The following is a 16,584-nucleotide window of genomic DNA, read 5'->3' on the forward strand; positions in this document are numbered from 1 at the left end:
CATGGATAACAGGTGCCTGATCCAAAACAAGTCCATCTGTGGTTTTAAATGGCACAGTAGTGAAGCGTTAGTGATAAGTGTGTCAGTGGATGGAGAGCAGAGCAGGACTTCTCTTGCTTTGAGTGGCCAAAATGAGAATCCTGCAGCAACAGCTAACTGCTGTGTGCTGTTAACTATAATAGAACAAGTCACCCAACCAGGTAACTGGTTTAGGAAATAATTCAAAAACATCTTGAAATACTCCCTTTTAGAGGTGCCATATAGCTGAGACATTGCAATACTGTTTCTAAATTAAACATTAAGTTGGAAATATACAAGCATTACTTAAAACCTTCAGACACACCAAGGGGAAACTTGATACACTTAATGGTTTTAATTTCGGGAGTATTAAGTGATCAGGATGTATCTCATCTTATAGTGCTAAAACAGAAGTTGAGGAGGCCAGGGATGTTTTTCTTAAAGCTTAAAGTTCCATTCCCTGGTTTGGGCTCTGTACGGGCTGCTGTGCCTCTTTTGGTTGTGGCTGCTCTTCTCCTTTAGATGTAGAGTTTTAGAAGGCCCAGCAAAAGTGCCTTTGGTACTGCTGAGGATATGAGAGCCACAGTATGACATTGTAACATGTGAGAACACTCAGCTGAAGTGAGAGTCATAGAATCATAGAAGAGCCCTCTGAGATCCCTGAGCCCACAGTCCCACTGCCCATATCCCTCAGTGCCACATCCCCATGGCTCTGGACACATCCCTGGATGGGGACTGCCCACCCCTGGGCAGCTGTGCCAGCGCCTGGCTGCTCTCTGAAGAACAAATTGCTCTGATGCCCAACCTGAGGAGTGCTGCCTTTGATGGGATGGAATTAAAACCATGAGCAGGGCAGGTAGGATGGGCTGACAAGAGCCCTGCCCCTACATGGGTTCTTTGAGCAGCCCACAATCAAGTAGGCTCCCAAGTTGGGGATTTTAGCACTTGGTGGTCCCATCAGTCTGTGAGCGGGGGGTGAGGTGCCCAGTGCTGCTGCTGTGGGGTGAGCAGAGGGAGCAGGACGTGGTCACGGTTCATCAGAGCAGGTAAGTGGGTTGTTGTGCTCTGTGGCCTTTGGCTCTTTTGAAATGCCTCTCCTTCTGAGCCATTTCCCATCTTATTTCCTATCTTAAATTGAGATCTGCTTTTTGCTCCGACCATCCTTTTAAAAGAACTGAACGGATGGCAAAGGATGGATTGCAGTCTTGGCCTTTGCCGTCTGTAAAGGCTTCTTGTGTAAGTGTGAGAGGCTGGTGCAGCCTGAGTGCGTGTGGTGAAAGGCTGTGGGCTGCCTGTTCCTGTGCTTGGGGTCTCCTGCATGAAAGAACATATGTTTCTTGAGACCAATTCTCCAAAAAGCCACAGCCTTTTGCCTCTTCATTGCACCGCCGCAGCTCCCTATGGGTTCAGGCTGAGTGCTGGGGTTCTGCAGCTGGAGAAGGGGGCAGTGAGGCACTGCATGGGCTGCCCGGAGAGGTGGGGGTGGTCCCTGCAGACAGCCCAGGGCAGGGGATGGGCTCTGAGCACCGATGGAGCTGTGGGTGAACCTGCTCACTGCAGGGGGTGGCACCGGGCGGCTTTTAGAGGTCCTTGGTTTGAGTTAGAATTCTGTGATTGGATGGAATAGTAAAGCTGCGGTCTGGGTGCGAGCGTCACAGCTGGTGGGCCGTGCCTGCAGGGCGGCACTGCGGCGACCGACCGCCAGAGGGCGCAGCTGCGCTGTGTTTCTCCGGTTCCTTTTTAAAGGCGCTCCCATGGGTCCGCAAAGGGGAATTCGGACTCTTTTCGGCTTTTTTTTTTATTTTTTAACTTGCCCATTGAGTAATAACAACCCCCTGTGGTTACTGGGGTGAGCATAGAATCACAGGACCGTGGGATCCCAGCCCTCACAGCCCCTCCTGCTGGGTACCCCTTCACCCCCCAGCTCAGGCTCCCAGGGCCCAACCGTGTCGATGGGGCAGCACAGCTCTGGGCGGTACCAGGGCTGCATCGCCTCTGGGTGAATGATTTCCTCCTGACACCCAACCTGCATCTCCCCTCTGTTAGTTTAAAGCCATTCCTCCTGTGCCCGTTGCTGTCAGATGACTGTTCTCCCCCTCCTGATGCTGGCAGAGGGGTGGGAGCAGGGGGAGCTGAACCAGGGGCAGCTGCAGGGCTGGGGGAGATGGGATGGAAATGGAGGGAGGGGTTGGGAGTGGGGTCCTCTGAGCCCCCAGAGTGGAGTTCCCTGCACCCCCAGCACAGCCTGGATGAGAATTAATGGTGCTATGTGGGAGTAGGGGTGGCAGGGTCTGAACTGCAGCAGTTTGCTTGGTAAACAGACTGATTCATCCCTTTCTTTCAAATTTATTTATTTGTTACTGACCCCTCATTTACTAAGAAGTGCTGTGTTGTATTTTAATGATGTGACATCCAGGTTCAAGGTACAGAATCCAATGTTTGCCATCTCTGGATGGAGATGTAACCCCCAGCCCTGCAGGCACTGAGCAAAGTGGGGGGGGGGAGGAGGGGAGAATTAGTGTTAGGAAGGGAGGACTCGGTCTCTGGCATCACTGTGCTTCCCCAGCCGGCTGCAAACGCTGCTCCTGGCACTGCTCCCACCTGGGAAAGAGCTGAGGTTTGCTCAGCTGTTGTGTTACCCAGTGTGATCACTTCTGTTTGTGCACGGGGGGGACTCAAGCAGGGACCTAAGCAGCTCCGTGTAGTGAAGTCCACTCCATAGCAAGCATGTAAAAGTGCAGGCAGAAAGCTCCGTTATTTTGCCTGGACAGCCTGCACACCTATAGCAGTTGCTATCACCAGCTTCCTGTGCCCCACTTTCCTTCCCATCCTTTCCTCATCCCTCCTTTCTCTTCCTTCCCTTTCCCCCCGCGCACCACCAGGCGGAGCCATCCGCGCACCGGAGGAGCTGCGCTCTGCGAGACGCATTAACTTGAGCGCTGCCGGCATCGAGGGCATCGTTTAATGAGAAAACACGGTGGGAAGTTCCTCTGTGCGCCGACGGAAGCCAAAATGACGCGGTATTCCCTTTGTTTGAAGGATACATCGCAGAGCTAGGATGGCTGTGGCCAGCAAGGTTGTGCACAGCTCGGGTTCAGGAGGGCTGTGTAGGGCACTGTGGGGTGTGTGTGCAAAATCACTTCTGTCCTGCACGTGGCTGGATGCTTTGCAGCTCTCCTTGGGTAAGTGGATTGCAGGAGATGAGTTTCCAAGAAGACAAAATTGCAGCATCGCTCTGGAGCAAACCGTGTCCTCTTAATTATTCCTTGTGAGTTTTGGATGCCTATAAACAACGGGCGCGTCTTAATGACAGCCAGAATGATTACAGGCAATACAAGCATAGAACATTTTAGGCAAATTGTGTATGTTTGTGTTGAGAATGTTTGTAGGGATTCCTGCAGAGAGCTCGCAGATGGACGGAAGGAGCCCTGCAGGGCCTGCATCCTCGGGACCAGAAGATTGCCTGCAATTTTCAGACCTCGCAGGCAGGGATCCTTGGGGGGTTAATGCCCACTTCAGCAAATATACACTGCAGTGCCTCTGTCTTCTGCTCGGCGGATCAGTTCCCTGTGAATTTACTGGATTAATTTCATTATGGCCAGGTTAGTGGGAAAATATTGACAGATGATTTAAACCAGCCTATCCCTGCGTGTAAGGATGGACGTTTCATTCTTCTATGTGAGCAAATAGGAATACCCTTCTTTGTTGTTTAGGAAAAGGAAAATCAACCATTGAGAATTCAAATTCTTCTCTTCCTAGCCCTGCAGCATGGGAGGGGACAGCAGAGGCTGCCACTTCAATTCCAACCCACCCATCAATGGGCCGATGGCCTTTATCATACAGGGCACCACCTGCAGCCCCTGCTCACAGCCCACCCTGAGGCTCCAGGGTGATGGTTTCAATTTGGCAAAGTAGTGATCAAGTTGCAAACAACAAAATCACCCTCAGAACATCCTTTTCATAGAATCAAAGAATGGCCTGGGTTGAAGAGGACCACGATACTCATCCAGTTCCAACCCCCTGCTATGTGCAGGTCGCCAACCAGCAGACCAGGCTGCCCAGAGCCACATCCAGCCTGGCCTTGAATGCCTTCAGGGAGGCATTTTTATTTGTCTTCCACATTAACGAATTCCCAGCAGGGTGTTACATTTCCATATGTTTCCATCAGTAACCACAGCTTTGTCCCCCCTCCCCCCCCTACCGCAGCTCTCAGCCCCAGTGGGAAGCATCTCCCCTCCTTTCCAGGTGAGCACTGCTTTCATGTGCTGCTCCTTTTGTCAGTGCCCTTTGAAAAGATTACTGCTGCCAATGGAAGAAGTAATCTGTCAGAGCTGACATTCATCCTCTCTCCTCTAAATTGCTATCTCGTCCTGCTCTGGCTGTGTCTGTAGCGAGGTAAGGAGGTATTAGTGGAGTCAGCACTGGGTTTTCTTTATCTTTTTTATTAAAGCCACCGTTTCCCCGATTCTGATAGCGATATGTGGTGTGTTAATAAAGAAAATATTGATGTCTACATCTCGATACTGATAATGCCCTGGGGTACGGTGACAGCATGTGTGTAATTGTGGAGCTGATGCAGGAGTGCTCTCAGGGGGGGATGCTGTGAGCCACCTGTGAGCCCCATGCTGGCAGAGTCCTGAGGCACTTGAGTTTGTCACTGGAGTCCTTTGCTGGAAGCCCTGTGTTGTCCCCATCCCTGGAGGTGTCCGAGGCACAGCCTGAGCTGCTGGGGGCACGCAGCAGCACTGTGTGCATGTTGCTGCCCATGACAAGCTGGAACAATGCTGCTAGGTTCTCTTGTTGCCCTGCCATCCCCTGCTTCTCCAGACTGTTAATGACCACATTGAAAAACAGAAGCCCGAAGACTGATCCCCAGGGCACTACACCATTAACCTTTCTCTATGCTGGGAATTGGCCATTTATTTCTATTCTCTTTCCTATCTCTTAACTTGTTTTAATCCGTGACAAGACGTGATCGTTCACCCGGTGCTAACCGTGTTTCCTTTACAGCCTCCAGATAAGTTGGGACTTTATCAAATGCCTTCGAGAACATGAACAAATCGTACCTCCCTGCCCTATCCATTGCGTCTCTTTCACCCCATAAAATGCTCCCAGTAGCCAAAGGAGGTGCACATCACCATCACTGCTGTTCTGGGGTATTGCTGGAGGATTCTGCATTCTGGAAGTGCTACTGAGTTGCTGGTTTTAAAGCACTGATGGCAAAAGTCACTTTCTCTCTTGTTGTTTTGTGTGCCCGTGGTTAAACTATCTTGTGGCTGGTGGCTTCCTTGTGTGCAGTTCAAGCAGAGCAACAGCAACCTGAGCTTGCAGCACTGCTACAGGAGCAGCAAGCTTCGTCCCTGGGCACTGATTTAGGCTGTGACCTCAGTGACCTGAAAGGAGGCTGCAGGGATGTGTGGCACTGAGGGTTGGTGGGCATGGTGGGATGGGTTGAGCTTGGGGATCTTAAAGTGCTTTTCCAACCTTAATACTCTCTGGTTCTATGCAGGAGCACTGTGGGTAATAGGGGTTCTGGGTTGCCCCAAAAGGTGTGAGAACGTGGCTGAGCTCTCCCATCTGTGAGAATCTGGGGGCGGTGTAACCTTGATTTCACCTTTTCCACTCCAAAGCTCAGTTTGCTCAGAGGTAAGCAGCTTACAGAAAGGCTTCTGCTGTGGCTTGTGCCAAGGTGGGAGGTGTAAAGGTGTGTTGTGCTTCTACAGCTCCACGTGGGGTGCTTCCATAGCTCCCCTTGGGTACAGCTGAGAGATGCTGCAAATGGTTACGTTGATGAGTGGTAACATGAATATCCATCTCATGTGTGGTGCAGGGGGAGAAGATGTGACAGTGAATGGTTCACGTGCTGAAAACTACAGAGGTGAGTGTACCAACGTGATGGTTTTGTGTCTTTTCTTCCAAAACCTAGAGATTTTGTGGAGTTTATGATGCTGTATTTATTGGCTATTAAGTTTAAACAGGATGGAAAACCCAATTTATTGGCTGTTTGCTGAATTTAACCTTGAATGGATAATCAAAACAGAGAATTTAATGAAAACCCCATTATAGATCATAGGACCCTAGAATGGCCTGGGTTGCAAAGGAGCACAGTGCTCATCCAGTTCCAACCCCCTGCTGTGTGCAGGTCACCAACCAGCAGCCCAGGCTGCCCAGAGCCACATCCAGCCTGGCCTTGAATGCCTGCAGGGATGGAGCATCCACAGCCTCCTTGGGCAACCTGTTCCAGTGCCTCACCACCTCTGGGTAAAAAACTTCCTCCTAATATCTAACCCAGTAAAACTAATAAAAGCTATAAGACTAATAAGAAAATCAGGCTGATGGGCTCCAGTCGTTCAGTCTGCCCAGCAGTGGTTTCCAGATGCTTTGGAGGATCATGCAGCTCCAGAGCTGCTCCTGACTGCTCTTCTCCAACGGATCTCCTGTTCCAAGAACAAGAGTTGCTAATTACAGCCAGCTCTTAAGGTAAGGGTAGACTCTATGCTGTTATTAGGATGTATCCTTTTGTCACAAAAGACCTCTTCCCCCTCTTATGAGCGATGTTTTAAGTTACAGCACTTAGTAGTCTTTTTCTTCCCAGGAGCTTTGCAAAATCCTCCTCGTTATCTCTGTAATAAGACTTCTGGCCCTTCAGTTATCTCACACGGGATGTGATAAAACCAAGTTGTCCAGCCAGGTTGATCTTTGTGAGGAGAAGGAGGAAATTTCTTTGGACCTGAGGGCTTCTTTGTATCTCCTGCGGTCAACAGCAGTGCAGACAGTTGTCTTTGCTACCAGGTGTTGTGGGGCCATGGGGATACCTCAGTACAGGAGGTCCTTCACCATTCTGCACCATCCCTCACTTTTCCCTTCCTTTGGGAGGTGCTCCACATGGCTCCCTGGGAGTTAATTAATGAAAAGGGCATCTCCTCACCCTCAGCCAATGTCACCTCCTCACCCACGTCACCCGAGGTCCCCCAGCCCAGGAGGTTTCTGTGCTACTCACACTAATGGCAACGCTTTCAAACAGTTGTCATCCACTTTTATATGGGTTTTTAATTGATCAGCTTCCTCCGGATTATAAAATGTTATTGGGCTCTTTGCATCAGTCATCCTCTCAGAGGTTTTTATGTGCATCTCCGTCAGTGAATCAGTCTGAAATTGCCTAAAAGCAAATCCTGATGGCTGTCTCACTAATGCTCATCTTCAGAGACTTTCATCTTCTGCTTCAGCTTTTTAGTGCCAGCTTACATACACTGCTTGTCCACCTTGGGCAGAGCATCCTCATCAGCTGTAGGCTTTTTCTGAATTCGGCTCGTTTCTGCCCTGTGTTATAGCATGTGATCATCTCTGTGCTTCACTTTGTTTGTTAGATTTGCTCTATGCTTTAAGTCGATATTTTTGGAAGCCCTGGACCTTCCTCAATGGGATTTGTGTTGCATTTCATCCACATCCCTTCCAGCATCACTGCCCCATCAGCCACCTGCCACTCAATCACAGAACCATTCAGGCTGGAAAAACCTTCTGAGATCCACAAACCCACCGTGCCCACAGCTCACATCCCTCATTGCCACATGCCTGCAGCTCTGAGCACCTCCATGGATGGGGGCTGCCCACCCCTGGGCAGCTGTGCCAGCACCTGGCAGCACTCTGGAGCAAACATTGCTCCTAATGCCCCACCTGCCCCAGCAGACAAAGCCAGGCTTCCATGCTGATGTGCTCTGTGTAAGACTGAATGGATGTTTCTCTCAGTAGGAAGGTGCTGCTGTTCCTTCTAGCAGGCTGTACAATTCTTATACTGAAGTGGGCAGTATGCAGTCCATACCGTGTAGATCTATTATAGCAAAGATACCAGCTAGGATCAAAGCAATTGCCATCAGTTATAAGTAATGTGTGCAAGTTGATTATATATAATTCCAAGCTTGGTATCAAACCCCAGAGGCTTATTTTTTCTGCTTGATTTCACAGTAAACGCTATTAAACTAAAGCAGTTTCAATCACTACCTCCTGGAAAAGGAATGCTATGTAGCACGTAATCATGCCCTTTCATTTGCTAAGTCTATGTCTGTTTCTCTGGAAGATTCCTGAGCATCCCTTAAGGTGGGAAGCCCTCTGTAGCTGTGCAGTGCCTCACCTGACTGTGGCAGACCGTGGTTTCTTTCCACTGTGCTGGTGGGGCTGGGCTGTCATTGGTGCCCCCCATTTAAGAGGAAGTTTTTCAGCCAGAGGGTGGTGAGGCACTGGAACAGGTTGCCCAAGGAGGCTGTGGATGCCCCATCCCTGCAGGCATTCAAGGCCAGGCTGGATGTGGCTCTGGGCAGCCTGGGCTGCTGGTTGGTGACCTGCACATAGCAGGGGGTTGGAACTGGATGAGCACTGTGGGTCTTTGCAACCCAGGCCATTCTAGGATTCGATGACACTGTGCTGGTGGGGCTGGTCTGAGCTCACAGCCATCAGCCCTCTGTGCAGAGAACAGAGCTGAGCTCTTGCAGATAATTGAAAAATAAATAATGGGAGTAATTAGTTCATTATTTGCAAAATTGTTGTCAACATGTTAATAATTAAGCAGCATCTATATTGCATAGTGTGCCTTTGGTTAATGTGGCAGTGGTTATTAAAATACATTAATGATTCCCAGAAAGTTCATGTAGATACTGCAAATGCCAACGCTCAGTTCAGCACATCCCTTTTGTACTCACTGCATCCGCGTGCTTTGCAGAAAGGAACATGCAGGTCATTCTTCTCCAAGCTACATATTTAATGTGTCACTTAACATGTATCTTCCTAAAGCCATTTTGTGGTACTGAAGATGCCTGGAAGCTAAATTGTTTGGGATTGGACTCTGCTATGGAAGGACTGATTCAGCTCATAGGTAACTATAGGAGAACCAGAATATTGGGTGCACCCATGAAGCAAACAGCCCTCTCGTATGGGGGCTCTTTGTGGGATATAAAAGTTAAAGAACAAAAACAGGGATGATAATTTAAATGTATTTTTGTTTTATGTTTAATCATTGCTTAGTGTTCAGTTGCAATTTGTATGATTGTTTTTGTTGTATTTGTTCATTTCCACTTGCTGGTGGGCGCTGCTTGCTGGCTTGCATGCAGCTGAGCAGCATGGTTTGCCTTCCCAGCCCACCATGGATTGGTTTTAGCATTGGCTAATTAGGTTTGTTTCCTTGAGCAGGAAGATTTCAGAGTGCTGCAGGGGAAATCCTGGCCTGCTGCTCATCTCACCTTGCTGCTCCTTGCTGGGCTCCTGCTGCTCTCTTACAGGCGGCTGCTCTGTGCCCCCTCGATGCTGGCAGAGGAAGCCTTGGACTTGCCCTGCTTGAGGCTGGAGCAATGTCTGCCCTGGTTCTGCTGCCCCAGCAGCGAGAGTGAACCCACTGACAGGTAAAGGTGCTTTTATTCTGCTTGCTAAGGATGATCTTGTGTTTCATTCCCTTCCTAACTCACAGCCTGCTTCTGGGGTGGGGGCAGAGGGGATGTGGAGCTTTTGCTGTCGTCTTTGACCACAGACAGCATTAGTTGGGCTGCTCAGGTGAGTTACACCTCATGCTGCTTTTCACAGAATCATAGAATGGGTTGCAAAGGAGCACAATGCTCATCCAGTTCCAACCCCCAGCTATGTGCAGGTCACCAACCAGCAGACCAGGCTGCCCAGAGCCACATCCAGCCTGGCCTTGAATGCCTGCAGGGATGGGGCATCCACAGCCTCCTTGGGCAACCTGTGAACAGTGCCTCACCACCTCTGGCTGAAAAACTTCCTCCTCATATCCAACTTAAACCTCCCCTGTCTCACTTGAAAACCATTCCCCGTGTCCTATCACCACCCACCCTCACAAATAGCCATTCTCCCTCCTGTTTATACACTCCCTTCAAGTACTGAAAGCCACAATGAGGTCTCCCTGCAGCCTTCTCTTCTCCAAGCTAAACAATCTCAGTTCCCTCAACCTTTCCTCATAGAAGAGCTGTTCCAGCCCTCTGATCATCTTACTTACCCTCCTCTGTACTCACTCCAAGAGCTCCACATCCAGCTGTTTCTTTAGTCTGTCCTGGAAATAGAAACTGGTTGTGGGGTGGTATTTCTCTCCCCCATAGGAACATGACACAGGCATTCTGTTGTGACACAGAGGAGCCCTGCCTTGTTGGTACCCAATCCTGGCCCACAAAGCACCCGTGCTCAGACTGCAGCAGGCTTTAACCATAAAGCCCCAATGCATCATCAGAGGATTATTACGAAGCACGCAAGTAATATCATTAAAGATGTCATAATACCTGATTAGACTATGGATTTAGAGATGGAGCAGCATTATGCAAAGATACAATGTAACTGGGTTAATAACAATCAACTGATTAATGTAGTACATCTCGTTCGGGCCTAAAGGAGAATAGGCTGGGATGATTAGCACAGGAGGGATACACAGAAGTGCACAAAGCAGAATGCATGTGGCATGGCTGAGTAAAGGAGGGGGGGTTGTATCAGCGTACAAAATACGGAGCTGTTTAAAGGAGAAGCAGTGCAGTGAGGCACCTGGTTGGAAGGAGCCTGGCAGATGCTGTGATTTCAGGGTGTTTGTTTTACCTGTGCTTACAGCTGCAGCGAGTGAACATTCATTCTGGATGTAAACAGTAAAACAGAGCTAAAAAAGAGAAGGAAAAACAAAAAGCCAACCAACCCGCAGGTGCCAAAAGCTGAGGCTGTGAGCACCTGGTTTTGGCAGTGCTAAGCCATGGTGAGCAAGGAGGAGCTGGGAGCCTTCCTAAGACCTTTGCTAACATATTGCTTACCTATGGCCCAATGGTGATTAAAGCCATGAGAAGAAGCCCTCTGAGATCCACTTTTTTAAAGATGCTATGGGTGATAGGAAGGTTCTAGGTACTACAGCATAATCAAGGCATCATTAAATGGATGAGTAAGAAATGTATATTAGGAGGCCTAGTTTGCAATAATAAATGAAAAGCAAAGTGCAGTAAATAGAAGGAAGGAGACTGTTAAACTTATCTAGCTTCTAACATAAATAGAACTTGAGATCTTACATTGCTTTAAAGAACAGATGTGTATTTAGGATGTAAAGAAGTGCCTATGTGTGTATGTTCTGGGGGAAAGGGAGGGAGATAGGCAGGCAGGTACAGCCTGAAAGTGGGAGCACTTTTATAAGGGAAAGTGGAAATAAACTTCATCTGAGATGTGAAATAAAATATTGCTGGTTTGGATCGGGTCACCTCTGCAGGTCCCCTCCAGTGCCATCCGCTCTGCGGTGTGAGCACGGACAGCCCGAGTCCCATCTCTGCTGTCACTTCCTATCTTTAAAGGCATTAGAAAGAAAATTGAGCCAGCTATATTTAGCCAGGCTTGAAAACCACCTGTTGTTTTTTTTTTTTTCCTCCATTCCATGCTGCATTTTTAGCCCACTCGGGTCAGATGCTTGAGGGGCAGCACTGGCCGTTTCCTTGTATTTTTGCTCTTAATTGTTGCTCTGTAGAAATGCAGCCTTGCTTTGTCTGGTTGTGTTCTGCTTGTGCCTCCCCTGTGCAAAGGGCCCTAACCAATGGCTGTGTGTTTTTCCTGCAGGCAGGGGCTCAAACCCCTTCACCTTGCAGGGGTGGGCATGGAAAGCAACTTGTTAACAGTTGCAAGCAAAGCAATAGGACAAAGGACAATCCTGATCTCTTCATGGCTGGGCCTGGTACAGATGCAAAGTAATTGAACTGTGTGTCAGAATAGTTACCAAAGGAGTAGTTCTACCACTGACTGTGGAAGGGTTTTGAGTTCTTCTCTGTGACTGCAGTCCTATGGGAATAAAGGCAGTGGTGGGAGCATGGCCTGCTTGTGCCATCCTGCTCCCAGGGCCGGGTGTTCTCCTCTCACCACTGCCCGACTTCAGTGTGTCTGCATTCCTGTTTTATGTTTCCTTCCCATCTTCTTTTCTTAGATGGAGGGATGTGCCACCTGTGGCTTTCCAATATTTGAAAGGTATAAGCAGGAAGGGGAACGGCTGTTTGTGAGGGTGGATGGTGACAGGACAAGGGTAAGTTAATCCTAATGTAAAGGCTCTGCACAAAGCAGCCTCGTGTGCTGATCCTGGGGAACTGCTGTTAGCAGGGCTGCTGCCTTGGGGACTTCTGAGAAACCTTTGTGTGAGTTTTTACTGAACTGTGAGGATACTTGGAATACTTCTGTTGCTTTTTAAAGCAGCAGCGGGTGGCTGTGGACAAGGTGATGATAACCTCTGTGTGTTACACACAAAATATTCTGGGTACTAAACTGTTAAGAACTATAAGTTGATAATTTGATGATCCTAGAGCAGAAGAACCTCTCCTATGAGGAAAGGTTGAGGGAACTGAGATTGTTTAGCTTGGAGAAGAGAAGGCTGCAGGGAGACTTCATTGTGGCCTTCCAATATTTGAAGGATGTGTATAAACAGGAGGGGAACAGCTGTTTGTGAGGGTGGATGGTGATAGGAGAAGGGGGAGTGGTTTTCAAGTGAGACAGGGGAGGTTTAGGTTGGATATGAGGAGGAAGTTTTTCAGCCAGAGGTGGTGAGGCAGTGGAACAGGTTGCCCAAGGAGGCTGTGGATGCCCCATCCCTGCAGGCATTCAAGGCCAGGCTGGATGTGGCTCTGGGCAGCCTGGGCTGCTGGTTGGTGACCTGCACACAGCAGGGGGTTGGAACTGGATGATCATCCTTTTCAACCCTGGCCACTCTATGATTCTAAGACTCTTTTCTGAATTGCTCCCAGTTATTAGAAGACAGGGTGATTTAATTAAATGTATCCTAACTGGATGGATCTTCTTTTCACGGCTGAACTCGCTCCTTTTGCCTCACACTCCTATCATTTTACAAATCATGAAGCCTCTCTGCAATTCTTTTCAACTCAGTGAGCTCACTCCACGTGTTCTTTGGTTCCACATAATTCTGCTCATTTCGCATCTCCCGGGGCTTTTGTAGCAGGATACAAGGCGCCATTAGAGGTAATCTGTCTTCTTTTTCCAATACAAAGCGAAGCAGATCTGATTTTAGAGGTAGAGTGATGCTCAGTTTCTTATTTAGAAGAAAGCTGTATTGTGGGAACAAAACGGATTATCTATGGTGGCTGTGATTCATAGAGCCGACAGATGCATAATTTATCACTGGGGCTGAGGATGTGTGACCAGACCTGTGCTCGAGGTGAGGGCAGAGCTGCTGGCAGCAAAGAGAGGACTTTCATTTGTCTGATAGCTGGAGAGATTTAATTTGGGCTGTATTTATTCTTCCTTTCTGCTCACAGGCGCTAAAACCTGTAATGCCAAGAAAATATGAAGATAGCTGATGAACTGCTGTCCCTTAATTGATGTGGGGGGTTGTGTGGCTTCCGAGCTGAGGAAAAGGGACACACAGCTACTGTGGGTCCTGAGGTTCACACACAGTTGTGCTTAATTCCTGACACAACACGTGCCATGGATCTGCAAAGAACGGAATGGTACAAATGATGAACTAATAACATCACGGTGAGTTCAGGGCATTCTGGTGTTTGCTCCCTCTTCCACTTGTCACTGTTTTGTGTGCACCCCTTGGAGGTTGATGGAGATCATAGAATCATATCTTGCAGTCATCAGACTGAAAAAAGAGGAAAACAGAGGAAAAGCCCTCTGAGATCCCTGAGACCCCCAGCCAGCCCACAGTCCCCCTGCCCACATCCCTCAATGCCACATCCCCATGGCTCTGAACCTCCATGGATGGGGGCTGCCCACCCCTGGGCAGCTGTGCCAGCGCCTGGCAGCACTCTGGAGCAAACATTGCTCCTAATGCCCAACTTGCTGCAGCAGCACTGGATCACTGTGGGGCCAAGTGTATGTTAGGATGCAGATGAATGAGGCTTTAATGCGTGGCCGCTAATTATCACTAAAGATGCTGACATTCTGGTGATGTAGGTGCCCTTTTGCCCCCCTTCCCCACGATGAGATTTTATGAGCTTTATAGGAGTAGAATTATTGCCAAACAGACTGTGGTCCACGTGCATCTCAAAGGGCCACGGGGAGTCACTCTGGATGCACAGTAAATCACAGCACAGGCATCGTCTTCTGGAAGAAATGCTGTATGAGAGGGGGAGATTCAGCACCCGTTGGTTGTGATGGGTGGAGAGAGCTCTGTTGGAGCAGTGCACGTAATGAGGTTTCCCGCAGAGCACAGAGTGAACCTCTAATGGTGTGATTTTTCCCTCTGAAGGACAGGTTGATCAGACGTGCAGGCAGTCTGGTTGATCCTTTGTACAACACTGTCTTTCCTTCACAAAATTACTACAAAGGAAATGGATCAGTCACTTATTTCTCTTTCTGTCATGCGGCCTTCAATCTTCTCTCGCTTCTTTTGCTTTTCTCACTTCTTTTAGTTTCTCTTTATTTTTTTTTTTCTTTGCAAATACAAACTGCACAGCAGCCAGAGATGAGAGCACCCAAGGAGCTGTGCTGTGGGAAAGAAGAAGAAAATCTTGCCAGTCCCTTGTAGACAGTGAGCATTTTTTTTTTTTCATTATCCGTGATGTTTTTGAGCCCCTTCCCCTGAAACCTTAATAATGCTGCCCAAATCAGAGGAGCTGCCTTTGTTGTGTGTGCATCCTGCACTACGCCATGTCCTACTTAACAGCACACTCACCTTCATCAAAGGGGTTGGCAAGTGATGCCCTGATTTGGCGTATGCATTGAATATTCAGCTTCCTGCTTTGAGAACACAGTGAGTAATTCTGGAAAATACTGTAATAATAAAGATGGCTTTGAGCATGTGGCCGAGCACCCACTGGAATAGCCAGTGCATGGAACAGCCTTTGCTGTAGTGCTGATCAGTGCGATGCCCCAACAGAAGTTGCCTCTCTCAACACTGTGGTGTCCTAGGAGTACTCTGATGTACGGTAGAAAAAGGAATTGAAAAAGCAAGAAGATGAAAAAATGAGTGGATCCTATCAATTATTTACCCCTCTCAGGGCCTGGGATATGTTGCATTATGCAGATGTGAATGTGCTTGTGTGAGAATTCGGTCTGCAGCAAGATCACTTGGTACTGGGAATTAATACAGTGGCATCATTCCTAAGCACATAATCAGTCGTGGGGGGCCATGGAGCAATATGTTGAAAAGCACTCGTTCTTTCTTGGAATCAAATATTAAGTTAGATCTGTGGGTCTGTGGGTGGTGTCAAGATGAGTGCAGCAAAGAATTTTAGTAACATGGCTATGGCAGATGAGGTTTGAGATCTTTTGTATTCTTGAAAAGGGGGGTACATATTAATATAAAATATTCCAAAGGCTTTTTTAAAGAAAGAAAAGAACCCATAGGAAGGCTGGGGGAGCTGAGTGCAGTACTTGGCAGCTGGGCCCTGACCCAGCTCAGTGTCCTCAGAGTGCAATGGGATGTGTGAAGCTGCTGTGGCTGAGACCACGTGCTTATCCCCATGCTGTCACCCTGATACATTGATCATGTTAACACAAAGCACACCTTCTGCTCTCACTGCCTTTGAGCTTGTTTGCATTTGCTTTAGACTTTGTAGGCCTGGGTCACCATTGGGGACACGTCACTCAGCAGGATGAATTCACCCAAGAAGGAAGGCTTGAATCAAGGAGTTAAGTTGGAGCTGACAGTGTTTCTGGCCAGCAGCTTTGCTTGAATCTCTGGGGAGTAAAGCAATTTGTAAAGAAAGCAGCAATGGAATCAATCTGCAACAAGTGAGAGGACTGGGATTCAAAGACTCTTTTACTGGTAGGTGTGAGCAAGGGGGGCTAAAATTATGTTATTGGTGCTGGGGATACCTTCTGTGTTGGCAAACACAGGTTGACCTTGGTAGGGTAGGGTTGGTCAGGGGCTTTGGATGTGTTTATCACTCAGGACCGGGTTGCCCAGGCTTCTTCTAATGGCTTGACATGAGAAACGAAAGGCTGCTTATGTGCAGGGAATTTCTTGCTGCCCAAGGCAGATGGGGACACATGTAATGGTCAGGAGTACTTGTCAGTAACATGAATAAGTCACAGAGAATGAAGGTTTATAATAAGTACTTTCTTTGAAGGAGGTGCATATGATCCCTTCTGTGGGGCGCTGCACTCACTGCCCATATTGACACCCCGTAACAGCTGAATGTCAGCTGAACCACTAGGAAATGAGTCCTATCCTAAAAGGAGGCGGGGTGACCTTGGGGAATCTCCATTAGGAGTTTCCTCTGGACATTTTTCTCCTTTAAGAGCCAAGCAAAATTGTTCTTTAACATGTAATCGTTGCTGATTGTGCAGTTCTTGCTAAAACTGGGAGTGCTTAAATAAGTATTCAGCTAATGATCATTGTTTCTTAATTGCTAAGAAGGCTTACTGAAGGGATATTTAAATATTGTAGTAATTCATTCTTTAATTTAGTTAGTCAGGCATTTGTAAAAACCAAGTCATACATCACTGGGGGTTATGATAATATAGACAGTGTGATAAAAAGGAATGAAAAAGTACAAAAGACAAGTAGGAAGATGAAAATGCCCACAGAATGAACAGATCTGGAGGCTGCTTTGGGTCACTGTGCATTCTGTTGCTGCAGCAGTAATTAAACATTTCCTTCCC

This window comes from Phasianus colchicus, chromosome 8, assembly GCF_987193195.1.
Source record: "Phasianus colchicus chromosome 8, bPhaCol1.hap1.1, whole genome shotgun sequence".
Classification (NCBI taxonomy): domain Eukaryota; kingdom Metazoa; phylum Chordata; class Aves; order Galliformes; family Phasianidae; genus Phasianus; species Phasianus colchicus.